The sequence below is a fragment of the Cyprinus carpio genome, chromosome B4 (assembly GCF_018340385.1).
Source record: "Cyprinus carpio isolate SPL01 chromosome B4, ASM1834038v1, whole genome shotgun sequence".
Lineage (NCBI taxonomy): Eukaryota > Metazoa > Chordata > Actinopteri > Cypriniformes > Cyprinidae > Cyprinus > Cyprinus carpio.
Window position 1 is genome coordinate 25,565,041 of NC_056600.1, and position 17,357 is coordinate 25,582,397.

The 17,357-nt window shown below is 39.6% G+C and overlaps 1 long non-coding RNA gene across 1 annotated transcript; it reads right to left on the bottom strand.

Moving 5' to 3' along the window:
- Positions 1-11,477: 11,477 nt before the first annotated feature.
- Positions 11,478-16,974, bottom strand: LOC122137078. Its single transcript, XR_006154590.1, has 3 exons — positions 16,915-16,974; positions 11,911-12,828; positions 11,478-11,646 (listed from the first exon to the last, which is right to left on the bottom strand). It is a non-coding gene; the product is annotated as an uncharacterized LOC122137078 (long non-coding RNA).
- Positions 16,975-17,357: the final 383 nt, after the last annotated feature.

Below are 17,357 nucleotides of genomic sequence, written 5' to 3' on the forward strand. Positions count from 1 at the left end.
GAAACTAGGACGAACATGCACAATAAGCAGGATCCAAGACCTGTTATCCAGACCACAGTGCAGCAGATCACTCTATATCTGAGAGGTTTGTACTTCAGAAAGGTTATAGGATGAACCACTGCCAGGTAACGCTCAACACACATCAGACACTGAAACAGAGGACGGGTGGTGATGATGTTTCCTGTTAAAAACATCAGTGCAGTCAATCGCACTGATCCTTTGAGACTTCGATTAGTTCCCGTCTGCAAATAAATCAAAGCAAATAGAAAGAAAATAATCTCACTAACAGATATATTGAGGGTGACAAACTCTGATGCAATTCTATTTCTAGATCCTGTGATGATGAGCCATATAACATAGGACTGTGTAGGAAGACCAAACAGAAGACTGAAGGTCAACACAAACATCATTCCTGTGTTTTCAGATGCTGTGACATTGGTTGATGGGAACATCTCACATGCGGGATCCACAGAAGAGCAGTTCATCTGTACTTTTCTTTAAGCCTTTCAGTTAGTATCTGTATAGAAACATTGTTCATTTCGTTTCAATCCCAACATGAAGCCTACAAACCATTACAAGTCAAACTGTTTACATGAAAGCAATTGTATGATATTAAACATGTTTCACTTCCTAATTATTGTGGGTAAAAAGTGCATTTTCATCTAGCTTTGTCATGGGAAATGTGACTGAAAACAACGTAATAAAATATATTAAACAGTTTGACTTCATGTACAGTATTTAATATTTAGTTTTAAAATTATAAACTGTATGAAGGAGTTTATTACCTTGACAAGTCAATTTCCAATTATTCTTCAGAAATCAAGTTCAAGTTACCTCTTAGGATATGAATAAATTATAATATTACTGAGAAAACATTAGCTGTGTCTATTCCAGTGGAAAGAACAGTATTGTGAAGTAACTATGGTCTACAGGAAAATTTATTAAAATCTCATAATTTATTGCCATTTGGTCCTGGCATGCAAATAAGCCAGGACCGAACAAGTTCACATGTGCACAGGAGTCAAACATGTCCACGTTTGATTCACTTTGTATGAATCCATACAAAATCACCATATTATCTAGACTCCTGGAATAGCCTGCGATAATTTTTTTAAAAGCTGTTGTCCTGTATTTAACTTGTGATGCCAGTCATTCAAGCTCAAATTAACTCAAATTGTTCATTTGAGTTGGTTCATTCTTTTTAGTGAACTGGGTGTGCAAAATGGTCTGAATCATTGTGGTCAAATGAGCCGCCATCTGTGAACACCATGTCTATAGAGTGGGGGAACTATGACGTCACTTTGTGACGTGACTGTTAGCATGAAACTGGTTCCTTCGCCAAAAAGTCAATAGGATTTTTCCATAAGCTTTTGGATTATTGCAAAAAACAAGCTCTGTGTTCAACTATAGTTCATGAAACCTGCACGTTTTGTCCATCAAGATAATCTACACAAAATAACTTTGAATTCTGAAGCCTAAAAAAAGGGCCAGAACTTAAAAGCTAAACTTAAGCAATGAACAAACTAACTGTACCACGGTCGATCGCCTTCAACGTCACCACCATTACGCTTCAGACAACTTTTTCAAAATTATTTTTAACATGTTCAGTGAAAAGGACTCTGTATATGAATTTTAATCCACGCTACATGAACCTTTTTATATAAACTAAAATAAATTCAAGACTAGAGCCAAACTAAAACTGAAATGAAACATTAACAATACATAGTATAGTCAATAAATGAAGTAATCATAACTAAAGGACACGTGAAAGCACGTATTTCTGTACATTTCAAAATTAGGGGCATTAAAAGTCAATAAATTCCTGATTAATATGAATATTTTAATTAAAAATGTGTCTCCACGTACTATTCAATAAAATTCTAGTGCATTTCATCTATTAAATAACAGCAGAGTGAGCAAGTGAAAACTTTTGTTTTATCCTTGCTTATAGGAAATCCTCAATCTGTATGCTTTCTAACAGCTTCATGTGGCCGTAAACATTTAAGTTTAATGTGGCTTTGAGAAATATTTGAGAAATTTGAGATTTTGGGATTTTTGGTTATTCATAAAGTATTTTTTCAGAGTAGTGGAAGGAAAACATCCAAAAGACACTGCTAAGTGTTTCTTTTATAGCACTTTATCTATTTGTGTCAAAAGATTTCAATTACAATACATATTTTTAAAGGCCGTTTTCTCAAAATGAGTTTGTTCTCCTACACTGAGATGTATCTCTCCACTTCAGTAACACTTACAAACACTAAACTTTACAGTTTTATTCCTGTCTTTATCCTGAAGGTTTTTACAGAGGGATTTGTCATCCCCCCCCAAAAGAAATTGTGAAAATGTTTTGTTTTCTCTCTGTTCTAAGTATTCTCTGAATTATGGAGTGACAAAATTCCCACTGTAAAAACTTTTGACTCTAATGTCAAACAAATTAAATAAGAATTTTGAAACTGACTTAATCCAGTGTTTCGATTTTTGTTCTAGAAATGTATGCAAATTAGCGCATTTTTCAATAAATAATGCCTCATTGACATATTTAAATCTAACATTTTAGAAAACTTAATACGTAATACAGAAAAATGTTTGCAATTATCAATGTAATCAATCAACTAGGTAAGGCGATAAGTATTACTTAATTTTTTTACCCTATTCACCTGCAGTGTCTCGCCTTAAGCACTATACATTTTTCAAAGTTTCACTTTCACCACATAAGCCGGTAAATGTGGTGTTTACGTGAAATAATCATAATATTAGTTTACCTTATGGTACAAGCACAGAGTCTCCATATGAGTAAGCGATAAAACGAGCATCTTCCATCTGAAGACTTGTATTGCATTTCGGGGCAAAGCAAAAAACACTGTCAAACAACAATATAAAATGTGGGAAACTATTAATTATTCTGTATTTAATTGTATTACAAATTATATTACAATTGGAAAATACTGTGAATTGATAAAATGTTCTGCGTGATAACGTTGAATGTCTCTGAAAGCCTGTAGGCCCATTTAGCAACTTGTTAGCAACTGTCTTTTTTAAGAAACATAACAGTTTTAAAAAAGCCTGTGTGAACCACGAACCTTCCTTAAGGGATGTAACCAAAATCCCATTTAAAAAACACCATTGACTCTGGGACGATGGAACCGGAAGTGCTAAAATGCTCACTTGTTTCCAGGTTTTTGCCTACAAAGTGACATAGTTCCACCACTCTATTTTTGGAATTATGGTACGGATACATAAAGGGGCCAAAAAGCTGACGAAGACCTATATTTCAGCAGTTATTCATTAAATTGTTGCCAAAAACAAGAAAAGTTTAAAAAAGCATATTAATATTGGACATTTTTTAAAAATACAGTTTACTGTGTAGTTTTGGAGTAAAATAAAGTCTGTGCCCCAGACCGGCCTCTTCAGCAACTCAGTCAAAAACCGGCTACAGTGCACCAGCCGCAGACAGAAAGGGAAATGCTCTTTGGAAGATTATGAATGCACCTATCCATCCCCTGGTGGGGGGCCAGGTGGAGAACCTTTTGTTTCCAGAAATCTCGACAAAAGAGAAGTTTCTCTGTCTCTGGGTCTCAAGAGGACATGGAGAGTCACGGAGGGACAGACACCGGAACACACTCATCCTCCTCTCTCGCCAGCAGGCAGCAGTGGGCAGTTCGAGACCATCATCAAAGGCCCTACTCGCGTACCCTCTGCCAAACCGTAGAACCAGGTAAGCTTTGCACCACACACTCAGACCCCTCTTCGGCCCACCCACGAGCTGGCTCCCTATGTTCCACCTCGCTACCCCACTGCAGGTACGTTGGTGGTCCCGCTTGTACGGTGTCTGGGTACCTGGTAGTGCTACCAGCCAGTCTCTCCTGCGGACCATCTGACTTGGCTATGCGACTCAGTTTGCCCGGCATTCTCCTAAGTTCAGGGGCATCCACTTCACATCAGTGAAGGCAGCCGATGCTTGTGTCTTGTGTGCGGAGATCACAGTCCTACTGGTGAAGTACACCATGCAGCCGGTCCCTCCAGCCGATATAAAGATGGGTGTTTATAACCCTTACTTCATTGTACCCCTGGATGGGATGCAGAGGTTCTAGGTGACCTACCCCAGGAGGTAGTTGACGAGCTCCACCATTCCCTCGGCAGCCAGACGTGGCGGAATGCCCAGTGCCAGGCCTTCACTCGATGAATCTGTGAGAACTGGTAGAGGGCTGGGTTCCATATGTAGAGACCTTATTGGATCTCATATGTGCAAATTCCACGGTATAGCCTCAGAGCCTGTGTTTCCCCAGCAGACTTTCTGCCATTTTCCAAGAGGGTTACAATCACCTCTAGTCTTCCATATATGTATTTACTCTATTCTTCCACTAAATGGTTGTTCATATGTTTAAGTGCAAGTGCAAGCTTTTAATAAAGTATGGCAACCACACACACATCAAATTTAATTAACATTAAACATGGACTGCCTTTGCTAGGCTGAATACTGAACACATTCAGTGACTGGGATTCAGTCATCAAAAGGCATTCCAGTTAAGCCATACATCCCAAGAAAAACTTAAGATATAACAAGTAAGACTCAATAACAATTGTAATTAACACAAAAAAGTGCATTTACCAGTAATAATTAACTTGTGTGCGTGTGTGTGTTTTTTTTTAGGGGGTGCCAAGGCCAGACTCCCATTTCTGCTTGATGGCAATGTCAGGCAAAAATTACAATGCAGCCAAACACAAAAATAAAAAAACAAATTACTTCTTAAGATGCTGTTTGGTGTTGTTCATTTTAAGGAATTTGTATGTGTTGTATTAGTATATGTTGTAGTATCTTATACTGCAGTGTTAGAAAATTTACTACAGTAATGGCTAAAGTAATTTGTCTATATTGCTATAGTAGAATTACAACAGCAAATTACAATTCATATGTTTACTGTAGTACATTTATTATAGCATGGTTCAAAAACACTGTAGTATTTACTATAAATTACTATAGTATTTCCCCCCCACAATTTAATATAGTATGATTATGTTTCAAAAACACTATAGTATTTACTATAGAATTTTTTTACTACACTTTCTATGGCACATTTACTATAAACAACTATAGTATTTGTTTTTCACAATTTACTATAGTACCTTTACTATAGTATGGTTCAAATAGTATTTACTATAGTATTTACTATAGAAATTTTACTACATGTTCTATAGTAAATTTACTATAATATTTTTTAATGTGGAGAGGAGCTCCGGTTCGAATCCTGTGTAATCGCGGTTTGACAAAGCAGTTCAAATCTGCATATAAGGAAGTTGAAATGTCACGGTTGCATCAACAAATATGTTTTTATATCAGTTTTGCATTTGTTAACACTATTGGGTAGGTTTAGGTTTAAGCCTTAAGTCCCATGTAAAATATCAGAATAGCAGGTTTTATGAAGAACAGGAGAGTTTTCCAGCCCTGTGCAGATAAAGAACAGGATGAACAAAACTAGCCAGCACATAACAAACCAAACCAGCAAACCAGTGTTCACTAATAAATTGTTGTGTTAGCATGGTGTTGAGAGATATGATAGCATATGGGACATGTATTATAATCACATTCACAGTTGATATCAGAATGACATTAAATGCTTTTCTCTTCGTGTGTTTTTCACCTCTTTCTCTCTTCTGATCCTGACTGGTTCAGAGCTCTGAGAACAGCCACAAGACAAAACAACTGGATGCAGAAGAAGAGGAGAAACTGCAGTAAGAAGAACAAGGTGTATGCCTTCAAGTTGAGAGGGTTTAATATAAATATACAAAATAAACATGCACTAAGTGTGATTATCCAGGCTGCAGTGCAGCAGATCACTCTACAGTGGTGTGAAAAAGTGTTGGGCCCTAAACCTAATAACTGGTTGGGCCACCTTTAGCAGCAACAACTGCAATCAAGCGTTTCTGATAACTTGCAATGAGTCTGTTACAGCACTGTGGAGGAATTTTGGCCCACTCATCTTTGCAGAATTGTTGTAATTCAGCCACATTGGAGGGTTTTTGAGCATGAACCGCCCTTTTAAGGTCATGCCACAGCATCTCAATAGGATTCAGGTCAGGACTTTGACTAGGCCACTCCAAAGTCTTCATTTTGTTTTTCTTCAGCCATTTAAAGATTGACTTGCTTGTGTGTTTTGGATCATTGTCCTGCTGCAGAACCCAAGTTCGCTTCAGCTTGAGGTCATGAACAGATGCCTGGACATTCTCCTTCAGGATTTTTTTTGTAGACAGCAGAATTCATGGTTCCATTTATCATAGCAAGTCTTCCAGGTCCTGAAACAGCAAAACAACCCCAGACCATCACACTACCACCACCATATTTTACTGTTGGCATGATGTTATTTTTCTGAAATGCTGTGTTATTTTTACGCCAGACATAATGGGGCACACATCTTCCAAAAAGCTCAACTTTTGTCTTGTCAGTCCACAGAGTATTTTCCCAAAAGTCTTGGGGATAATCAAGATGTTTTCTGGCAAAACTGAGATGAGCCTTAATGTTCTTTTTGCTCAGCAGCAGTTTTCATCTTGGAACTGTGCAGGCCATTTTTGCTCAGTCTCTTTCTTATGGTGGAGTCATGAACACTGACCTAAACTGAGGCAAGTGAGGCCTGCAGTTCTTTGGATGTTGTTGTTGGGTCTTTTGTGACCTCTTGGATGAGTTGTCGCTGCGCTCATGGGGTAATTTTGGTCGGCCGCCCACTCCTGGGAAGGTTCACCACTGTTCCATGTTTTCGCCATTTGTGGATAATGCCTTTCACTGTGGTTCAGTGGAGTCCCAAAGCTTTAGAAATGGCTTTATAACCTTTTCCAGATTGATAGATCTCAATTACTTTCTTTCTCATTGTTCCTGAATTTCTTTGGATCTCTACATGATGTGTAGCTTTTGAGGATCTTTTGGTTTACTTCAGTTTGTCAGGCAGGTCCTATTTAAGTGATTTCTTGATTGCGAACAGGTGTGGCAGTAATCAGGCCTGGGTGTGGCTAGAGAAACTGAACTCTGTATGTAGCATAGAACACATATGCAAATATTCAATGTAAAAAAAAAAAACACCAACAATATAGGTTCAAAATTATGGTGGCCAAGAAAGCTCAACGTGCTGCAAATGTTCACGACACAACTAAACAGAAAAGCGATGCAAATACAATTCTTTATTTGGCTGTGTTTTGAGCATTCGCAGCACCCACTGTCAAACTGATGAAGATGTTTTTGTGATTTGTTGATGCTTTTTCTTTTTGCATTACATTAAGCTCTCTCAGCCACCGTACAAAAGTCTAGTAATGTGGAAATTTAACTGATAGCTCATGATAATACAAAAAACTAGAAAACAGTTTTCACGGTCAGCTTAAGAGATGTTTTCCTGAAGACTAGTAGGAAAATTATATTGTAATAAAATATTTTTTGTGAACAAATATTTATTAACTGGTTTTATTCAAGTCAAAAAGTGGCCGGAAGTCATTCATTTTCAATGTGAGCTGGCGTCGAGCAGCAGTATAATTCTTACAGCGCGCTAGCTCTAAGTCGGGTACCGGACCTGGTTGAAACACCTCTTGGCACCAAGCCAAATCGGCTCCTACACCATCGTAATCCCGTGCACCCAGATAAGCAACACTGGTGTGATATGGGGAAAATGCAGCAATATGTTGGTGCTTGGGAATACACTGCCGGCTTATAATGCGGGCATAATAAGGGGGCCACATTAGATGGCTAATGAATACCTCAACCGCAGCTATTACTAAAATAACTTGCGCTGTCTATACGACCTGGTCGAAACCATAGCCTAGTCCAATGACTACTCAACTCCCTCCTCCTGCACTGATGGCACATGTGATGCGAACGAGGGAATGTCCAAGTTATAGAATCTCGCAAACGTGTTGCGAGACGACCAGCCTGCTGCGAAACAAACGTCCTGAATAGACATGCCTTTCGCCCAAGCCCATAACGACGCCAAACTCCTTGTGGAGTGGGCGTGCACCCCGATTGGGCAGGCGGTTCCCCGGGAAGCATAAGCCATTCGCACAGCCTCCACTATCCAGTGTGATAGCCTCTGCTTTGACAGCGAGCCGCCCTTCTTGGCACCCGCGTAGCAGACGAAAAGCTGCTCTGAAGTTCGAGTGCCATATGGTGCCATATGGTGCCTCTCGCCTGGGATAAGAGGTCCCTTCTCGGCGGGATCTGCCACGGGGGAAGCCGCGACATGTTCGCCAGTTCCGGGAACCACGGCTGGTTGGGCCATTTGGGTGCCACCAGGATCAATGCACATCTCTTCTCCCTGATCTTTTGCAGCACCAGCGGCATTAACTTGACTGGGGGAAAACCATATTTCCGTCCCGTGGGCTAGCGGCTCGACAGCACGTCTCCCCCCAGGGGGATGCTGTCAGCGAGAAGTACAGAGGGCAGTGGGCGTTCTCCTGTGATGCAAAGAGGTCGATCTCCGCTATGCCAAACAGATTCCAGATCATATTTATCGTTTGCGGATGGAGTCTTCATTCTCCATGTACAATGCCGTCCCTGGACAGCATGTCCGCGCCGCAATTCAAACTGCCCGGTACGTACACTGCTCAAATCGACAGAAGTACCCTGTCTGTCCATAACAGCAGCTGTCTCGCTAATCCCTGCAGGGATCGCGAATGCAAACCTTCCTGCCGATTGATGTATGCCACCACTGCCGTGTTTTCCGTTCTGATGAGAACATGATGGTCTTTTACGAATGGAAGGAAACTCTGCAGCGCTAGATGAACCGCTTCCATCTCCAAGAAGTTTATATGCCAGCGTGTCCACCCTGCTTGAATATGGTCGTGCCGAACCAAGGCGCCAGAGTCTCGAGATATGAACGCATTATAAGGCGTTCCGTTCCCGCTCTCCACGCCTGCGGCTGCACTCGGCTCTGTAACTAGTGTTGAAGCAGTCTCATGTGCAACAAGCCCAGTCTGCAGATGGAGGCTGCAGCCGCCATCAGACCGAGCAACCTCTGAAACGTTCTTAAGGGGATAGCTCTGCCTTGAACGAAGAGGGCTAGTGTATTGTGAATCGACTGGATTCTCGGCTCTGACAGCTTCGCGATCATAGTGTGCGAGTCCAGTATCATACCCAGGAATGTGATAGATTGCGGGGCTTCAGCCTGACGGCCCACGCCAAGGAAGGAACCGTCCATCCATCTCTTAGATGGCAGCTCCTTGGGGGCTGTCCACTCTAATTCCATATCTGCCACCGCCTCCGTGAGGATCGCCATAAGCTCTGTATCCAGCGAGGTGGGGGCGGCTTTAGACGGGGCCTCGGACCACGCTCCCGGGTCGGAGGCATTCGTAGACATGGCGTCGTCCTCATCATATCCAAACAAGACCATTTCCCGCGCTTCTAGTGGAGGGCGGTAACTGGCCTCAGAGTATGAGAGGGGATCTTCCACGTGAGGATGGCGTGGGCGTTGGGCCGGCGCCAGTACCTCGACGGAATCCGTGGACGGAGCTCTCTGCAGTCTCTCGGTTCGCGGCTCGACGGCGGCGGACGGGGGAGAGGCAGGAGATACAGGGCCACCGTTACGGGTAACGGCCAGCCTTGCACGAAGGATCTTGATGGGAAGCTCCTCACAGGCACGACATCCCGATCCTTCGAATGCTGCCTCTGCGTGAGCCCGACCCAGGCACAGCACACACTGCTCGTGTGCGTCCGGGAAATCAATGGGCCCACCAAACATGCGGCAAAGTGACATTTTAAGAGAAAAAATTCCGAAACGCGAGAGGGGATAATTTTCCACAATATTCCGCTCTGAATGCGTGAATCCACGACGAAACCAGACTCAAGTAAAGAAAAAAGATTCTGAGGTTTTTTGGCTATTGGCTATTTGCAAGCAAAAGAGTTATTCAATCAGACTTCATAATTTCGAGGAAATGGATTTCCCCATACGTAATGTCGAGAGACCGCTGATGTTGTCTCTGTCAGAGCTCGCTTAGCTCTGCCTGGTCTCTGAACGCATGTATGTTAAGGAGACTTGGTTTAGACGGCGATTGCAGGGAGGGTGGGAAGTTCGCTTTCAGTGCTATCAGGCTAAGGTTCGCATTTTCCAAGATCTCTGACTGTGCCTTTAAGCCAGATCAAAAAACGGGACATTTATACCTATAAGCACCAGCAGTCAACTTTACCCGCTATAGCCTACACTGAAAAAAATGTTATGTTGACTTTACTTAATTTTATTATGTCAAGGGGTTGCACAAAATAAATTTATCTAAATCCAGATATATTTTTAAGTTGAGTGTACTTATATTTTATAAATTGTTTGTACTTATATTTTATAAATTGAGTTTATTCATCAATTATATTCATAATTTTAGTTAAACTGTTTTGAGTAGAATTAAATTTCTACTCAAAACAGTTTAACTAAAAATTTTAAATTTATGATGCTGAAATTACAAAAAAACAGCAAACAGTTACATTCAAAAAATACTGTAATAGAAAAAAAAGACTGTAATATAACAAAATAGATTTTATGCTTGGCTGAGGTGAAAAAGTTGGTGTATCAATATGGAAACAGACTTACTGAATAAAATGAAACATGTGACTTAAATATCCACTTAAGCTTAAGCTCCTCTGAGAATAATAAAAATAGTGGCAAATGAAAACATCACATCTGTGTGGAGGAATGAGTAGGCTGTAACATTCCTACATGAAACTAACAAGAAATGTTTTCCACATGGTTCTCCATCGTTTGAACTTTAACTGGAGCTCTTTTAATGACGTCATCTCATTGTGTCCTCTTCTTATGCAATGCTTCAATGGCGCAGATGTCACCAACTGTTTATCTCAAATCGCTTAACTTCTAATATTCATATGGCGGTAATGGATGGATGGATAAATTTTGTGCTGAGTGTGGATGGAAACCTGGCTTATTTCCAGGATTGCAATTTTTATTTTAGGTGAATATTCTACAAAATCCAATGAAAGCTTTAAATGTTCACACCAGTGGCTGTGTATTACAGTCCACCACTCACTTTGTTTTCAGTTTGAAACATCTTCTAGGGCTGCATTTTACATCATACTAAATGTTTTCTATCGCCTCCCAAACCAGATTTAAAAATGCAGCTTAGCGGCGTTCACAAGAGCGGCTGAAGAAATCCTACAGTCCAGCAATGATTTTGTTCTTTAGTCCAAGGACTTTGGGGGAAAGCCTTTCAAGAGCACTTTTTTAATGAATTCATAGGAGTATTTCAGCTCTTTGGGGTAAGCCATGTTCAGTACATAGATGACTCCCAGCATCATTGCACATGCTTGGGCTACAGATCCAATGTTGTCCAGAATGACTTCTCCTTCAACATAAATGCCAATGTCATCTTGTGCTCCAATTTCTCCACCCTTCTTGTTGATGACATATACGCCCATGGTGAATTTCTGCAGGTCTCTCTGGATGTAATCTCCTTCGATGTCCTGTATATTTGTAGAATATAGGAAAAACATGAATTTATGTAATAGATTTTAATGACCTGAAAATTCTAAAAATAAAAATTATATTTACAATATACAGAAACACCTCCCTTTTTGTTGAAAATAGATGTCAGCTGGGGTAAATGGCTGTCCAACTGAGCCATGAAGGTTGTTTCAAGTGGGACTGTTGTTATGCGGTGGAATTCGGAATTTATCTATTACACACACAAAAAAACAACAACAGAAGACAAAAAGCACTGTGATCAGCCATCGCTGTAATGATATTTTGTAGCTACTATATCATTAAAAGATAGATTCTAGGTGTACAGTGTGTTCTAGCCAGATGTATTGAAATCAATCAAGGGTAATGGCAAGAAATCAAAACTGGACCAGCAGCCTGCATCCTTATTTAAACCTTGCTAATATTTACAATGGGTCAAAGTGCAATGTAAAAACCCAGGGAGCAAGCATGTGCTTACCTCATCAATGTGAAAAAGTGCAAGCCACCTGGCTTTAAACTCTCCGGCAGCTGGATTTTCCTGCACTACCTCTTTTCTTCTGTAGGAGAATGTTTTTGACATCTTTTTTACACACGATGCACTTTGTTTCTTTGTCTGACATCATTCAACAGTTCAAGTCTGACATTTTCTAAGCTTTCATCTGTTTCGCCAGCAGGGTGTGAAGGACAAAAGTTGACTACAGCCTTTTTAGGCTTCTTTACATCACTATGTTTGTTTTTCAAAGCATTTACAGTCACTTCTGGAAAGCCAATGGTTTGCATCTTCATTCTGTAATTAGCCATTTTATATTTTAGGCTAATCATCCAGCCATAGGGAAATTTTTTGATGAATGCCTCTGCTACATCATCTGTTTGGTGATTTTGTGGATACGCTGTATACTGGAAGATCTCCTCGGCTAGCTTCTCTAAGATATCATATTCATATATCCATATTCATTCTTTATTGTCCTCAATAGAGGAAATTTGTTTCCACAGTCCGTACCAAAAAGTAACATTCAACACTCATAACATACACGTACAACACAGACTTTAACCCTGGAGTAATCTTCAGTTGAGTGCCAGTTTCTCTGAAGCAGTCATTTCCACGTTGAAGCTGTACCTCTACATTGTATGAAAAGTGAGGAATGGGGAATTCATGTGGCCATGCACATGATCTCAAGTCATTGTCTGAATGTGGCAGAATGATGGTGTCATCAGAGCCTGTTGCGGGCAATGAGGCCTGTGAGGAAATGGGAGATGTTTGGTTGCTCACTGGTGCTCCAGATGATCCAGAAGTGCTGGAAACATTCTGCATTAAAAAAGATGGACTCAAACCCACATCATTTAGGGGGGTTAGAGTTAGGGTTGCCATGTACACCAACTTGTGCCATTCTTCAATCTAATTGTTAAAGAAGACAAAAAAAAAAAAAAAAATTAAATCAGCATTTCATACTATTGTTACTTAGGTATAACTTTTTATGAACCGAATTAGAACAGGAACATACTACCACACAATTCCAATCTGTAATGTTATTCTGCACTTGAAAACACAATGAATTTTTACCGTTACTTTCTTTGCATGGAATGAAAAACACTGAGATATTTTTTTCTTTGTTTGTGGTTGTGTGGTAGTTGTTCCTTTGAACATGATATATTTAAACTGACAGATTTGAACACTAATTTATATTATTTTAGTCACAAATGTTTTCCTTAACATGTACATTTACAGGTGCTGGTCATATAATTAGAATATCATCAAAAAGTTGATTTATTTCACTAATTCCATTCAAAAAGTGAAACTTCATTATTATAGTCATTCATTACACACAGACTGATATATTTCAAATGTTTATTTCTTTTAATTTTGATGATTATAATTGACAACTAAGGAAAATCCCAAATTCCCAAATGGAATTAGTATAAATCAACTTTAAATCAACAATGATATTCTAATTATATGACCAGCACCTGTATATGGCAACATGAGGGTACTTTAGTACAGGGAGAAGTCAGATGATTGGATTGTATTTCCCTAAGAAAATTCTTTCTATCATTACTAAAAACAAAATTATTCCTCCTGTAAGAAATGTTAGGCACCCCTCTTGTTACCATATTTAGTGTATTAGAGTATCAACTCATGCAGCGTATGAACACAACACAAACTACCATAATCCAACCTTGTATCTGTATGAATCTTTTAAGTGTCACCATTCGCCGGCCTCCAATCCTGTAATCTGCCAAGGGGTACTGGTCCAACAAGGCACCAAGTTGAATGAGGGAGACTTCTGAAGTGGGACATAACTCAAAAGCCCTAAAATGCTCCCTATACCATGCATCAAGCTTTTTAACAATAAAGCTCAAGCTTTTCTCCACTACAACCATCTGGATAACCTCTGCAAACTCTCATAAGCCACCTACAGAGCCATGAACAACAACCATACCTTCTCTGTAGTTAACTCCATTAACAGACGCATTCTTTGTGAGCTAAATGTGAGTAATATCAGGGTATTCCAACTGCAGAACCTTCTGCACATCCTGATGCAAAATGGACAAGAGTATGTTTTTAAAGCAGCAAGTGTGATGGACCAAATGCTTAAAAAAACTGTGTTTCGCCTCAAACCTCATTGTCCACAACCCAACTAGTGGACCAAAAAATCTGATCATCTGTGGATAATGTTCCACAAAATGATGTTTCGGCAACAGCTTTAGACCAGGAAAAACCTCTGGTAACTTAGCTCTATGGTCACAAATCTTGGCTTCAAGGAAAGCAATGGATTGGGTCGTGTGCACTGGTGCAACAACTAGCTCAACGATATCTTTAAGGTCCAAAATGACCTGCCAGGCTGGTTCAACTGGGGGCACCAAATGTCCAATCAAAAGTGGAAGCAATCGCAAAAGACTCCAATTTTCATGCACATTTCCTCCAATACTTTTCTTCTGCATGAATGTCCTGGGAATAGCATGAGGACGATTACTTTTGTCTGTCAACTTGTAAGGAAATTTCTGAATGGACTCATTGAGTTTGTCAAGTGTGAAATACTTTTTTGAAATTAGCAAGTTGAGGCACTGTGCCAACTCAACTGGTAATATGTCTTCAAAGATGTCATGTGCAACATCTGGAGTGTAGCCTGTGCAGACATTGAAATGAGAAAGATATGAAGAAAAAACACACTTCCTTTTAACACCGTAATAAGGTTGTGCATTGTCCTGTGCTGATCTAACATGCATTTCATGCATCTCTTCGCTTCGAAGAGTAAATGTCCCTGAACTCACTTCGCTCACCTGAATTTCCGACTTTTTCACACAAAAGCGACAAATGTAATCACCCGCAAAACTTTCAATAAATCCAGCAATACCATGTGCCCCCAAATTGTCTGCTACAACACACTGTATTGTGCCTTTAACAAAATCTCCAAGGTGAGCAATAAAAATACCTTGACTTTCCAAAATTGCAAGATCCCTCAACAAGGACTCTAGTACCTTTTCATAGCCATATTTCCTCACATCATCAGATCTACAGAGTAAGGCCAAATAAATTGAAGACAAGGAAGAATGACAACCTGGTGGTAAATTGCTGAGAGTCCAGTAAACGCCACAGATCTTGTGCTTTTTACAAGATGTGCCAAGTGGTTTACAAATTTCAAAATCATCAACATAAAAATTCAACAACACTCGCAGCTCACCTTCTGACAAAAAATGTTTATCCTTGAAAGACTGACCATATCGAAAAGACTCGTATTTCACTTCTTCTCCTCTGCCCTCTGATATGAGGTGACTATCTAATGCTTTGTTAAGAATGTGACCATTAGTAAAAAGCTGCTGTAAAAACTTTAATAGTGGACCATACTGCAGTGTTCTTTTATCTTTGTCTTCCAAGATATATTCTATGGGTTCCACAACTTTGTCAAAAAATGACAAAATTGACAAAATTGTCTCTGTAGTATTTTTTGCGCTTAAAGGATCTTGCCAAAGGACAACCTTTGCTAATTGATTTATAGACAGGATTAGATGTACACAGGGCAGATGCAAGTTCTTCAGTGACTGGCTGGTCAATTTGCAGGTTGTAACTATTCAGTGTGTCATGTATCACATTTCTTGTACTACACAAAGGTGCTGTGCTCAACAAATACTGAAATTCTTCCAGCAATTCATCAATTGGAGCACTTGGCACATGAAAACTATTTTCCAGCTTTAATAACACTGCAGCAATTTTTTTTCTATTATCTCTGGCTGATCCTTTGACTTATCTAAATCAATGTCTTCAGACTGACTTTCATCACAGAATTCTTCACTGTCTGAAACACCAGGCTCTTCAGTTTCAGCTACACTAGTTCCCTGGACTACACCATGCTTAAAATCTCTCAACGTATGTAAGCTGTGCTTCCGACTTTTATGCGACTTGAAGGTGTTGTATACATTGGATGTGTATTCACAGCCTTTAAACATACATGTGATTGTCTCATTGTTTTTCAGATGATGGCCTATGTGCACAAAATAATCATGTTCTGTTCCAAGTTCACTACAGCCACATAAATGACAGGAAATTGAAGTAAATATGTCAGAGTGCTTTAAGGTATTTTCGTGATTCCTTGACAAATGTGACAAAAGTGAATTCCAAGTCGTAAATACGCATGGACAATTAGGGTATATACACTTAATATGATGGCCACGCCCAAAATGACTATGTTTTAGTCTGTAATGTTTAAGAATTTCTGATCGCCTAGACACTTCCGCACCACAGTCTTTACACTGCCACATAAACTAGACAAACTACAAAGAGAGAAAAGGGGACAAAAATCAAACATTAGTGATGGTGTCGTAACAGTCACATCAGGGGCATGGTGATCCGCATCAAATTTGATTACATAATGCTATGCTCTGTAAAGACAACTAAATGTATAGTTTATTGTGACTTATATTTGGGGCCACGGAATCTCATATTAAGCAAACAGAAGCTTTACTCAACAGATTAAGGGCGTACTCGCACTCAGCACGGAACTCGCACATAAACTCCACTGTGCCGTGCGAGAGAGAGCGCTTTTCTCAAAAGAGTGCAGTGTTTCCTAGAGAAGGAAAGGATAACCGTGGGGGGACAATCGTGCTTGGGCACGGTACAAGGCAACCGGGCCTAGTGTGAGTACGCCCTAAGAGTAACAGTGTCTACATCAGTGGCAGATTTACTTTGCACTGCTGTTAGTCATTACTGTTATAGAAAGAACAAATACACACAAGCACTCCTAGTAGGAAGCTAGACATGAAGAAAATGTCTGTGTGTACTGGTACTTTTATAGCAACACTTCTCTATGAATTATATGATGACAAAGTACCAGCGTTGAGAACCCCCCCATAAATAAAGAACAAAATGTATACCACACAGTTACAGAACATTTTTTAGATTTCTCCTTTGCAGCACTGCTGTGATCAGTATAGCTGTTAAGATGTATGTTAAATGCACTGTGTCTAAGATGTTGTTCAATGCACTTACCAAAACAATATGAGCTCCCCAAAGAATTAGGTTTTGGTCCACATCACACCAAGACAATCAGATATGAGAATAACCTGCAACAGAAATAAAAATGAGCAGGAATTAGAAAGATAAATTGTAAGCATGTTGAGGAAAAAAGTAATTGTCCAATAATCACAAACTTGTGTCAGCACAAAACAAAGCCCACGACTCAAATCAGATCACTACAAACGAATTTGTGTCCAAGTCCAAATTTTAATAAAACCTTATTACTATATATATATATATATATATATATATATATATATATATATATATATATATATATATGAAAATATATACAACAAATGGCAGATTAAGAGGTTGGAAGTGGACAGACAGACATGGACTTAATTTTCAGGAAAGACTATTTTAATTATGAACTTATTTATTTATTCACAGCGGGACTATTTTCTTGCAAGTGT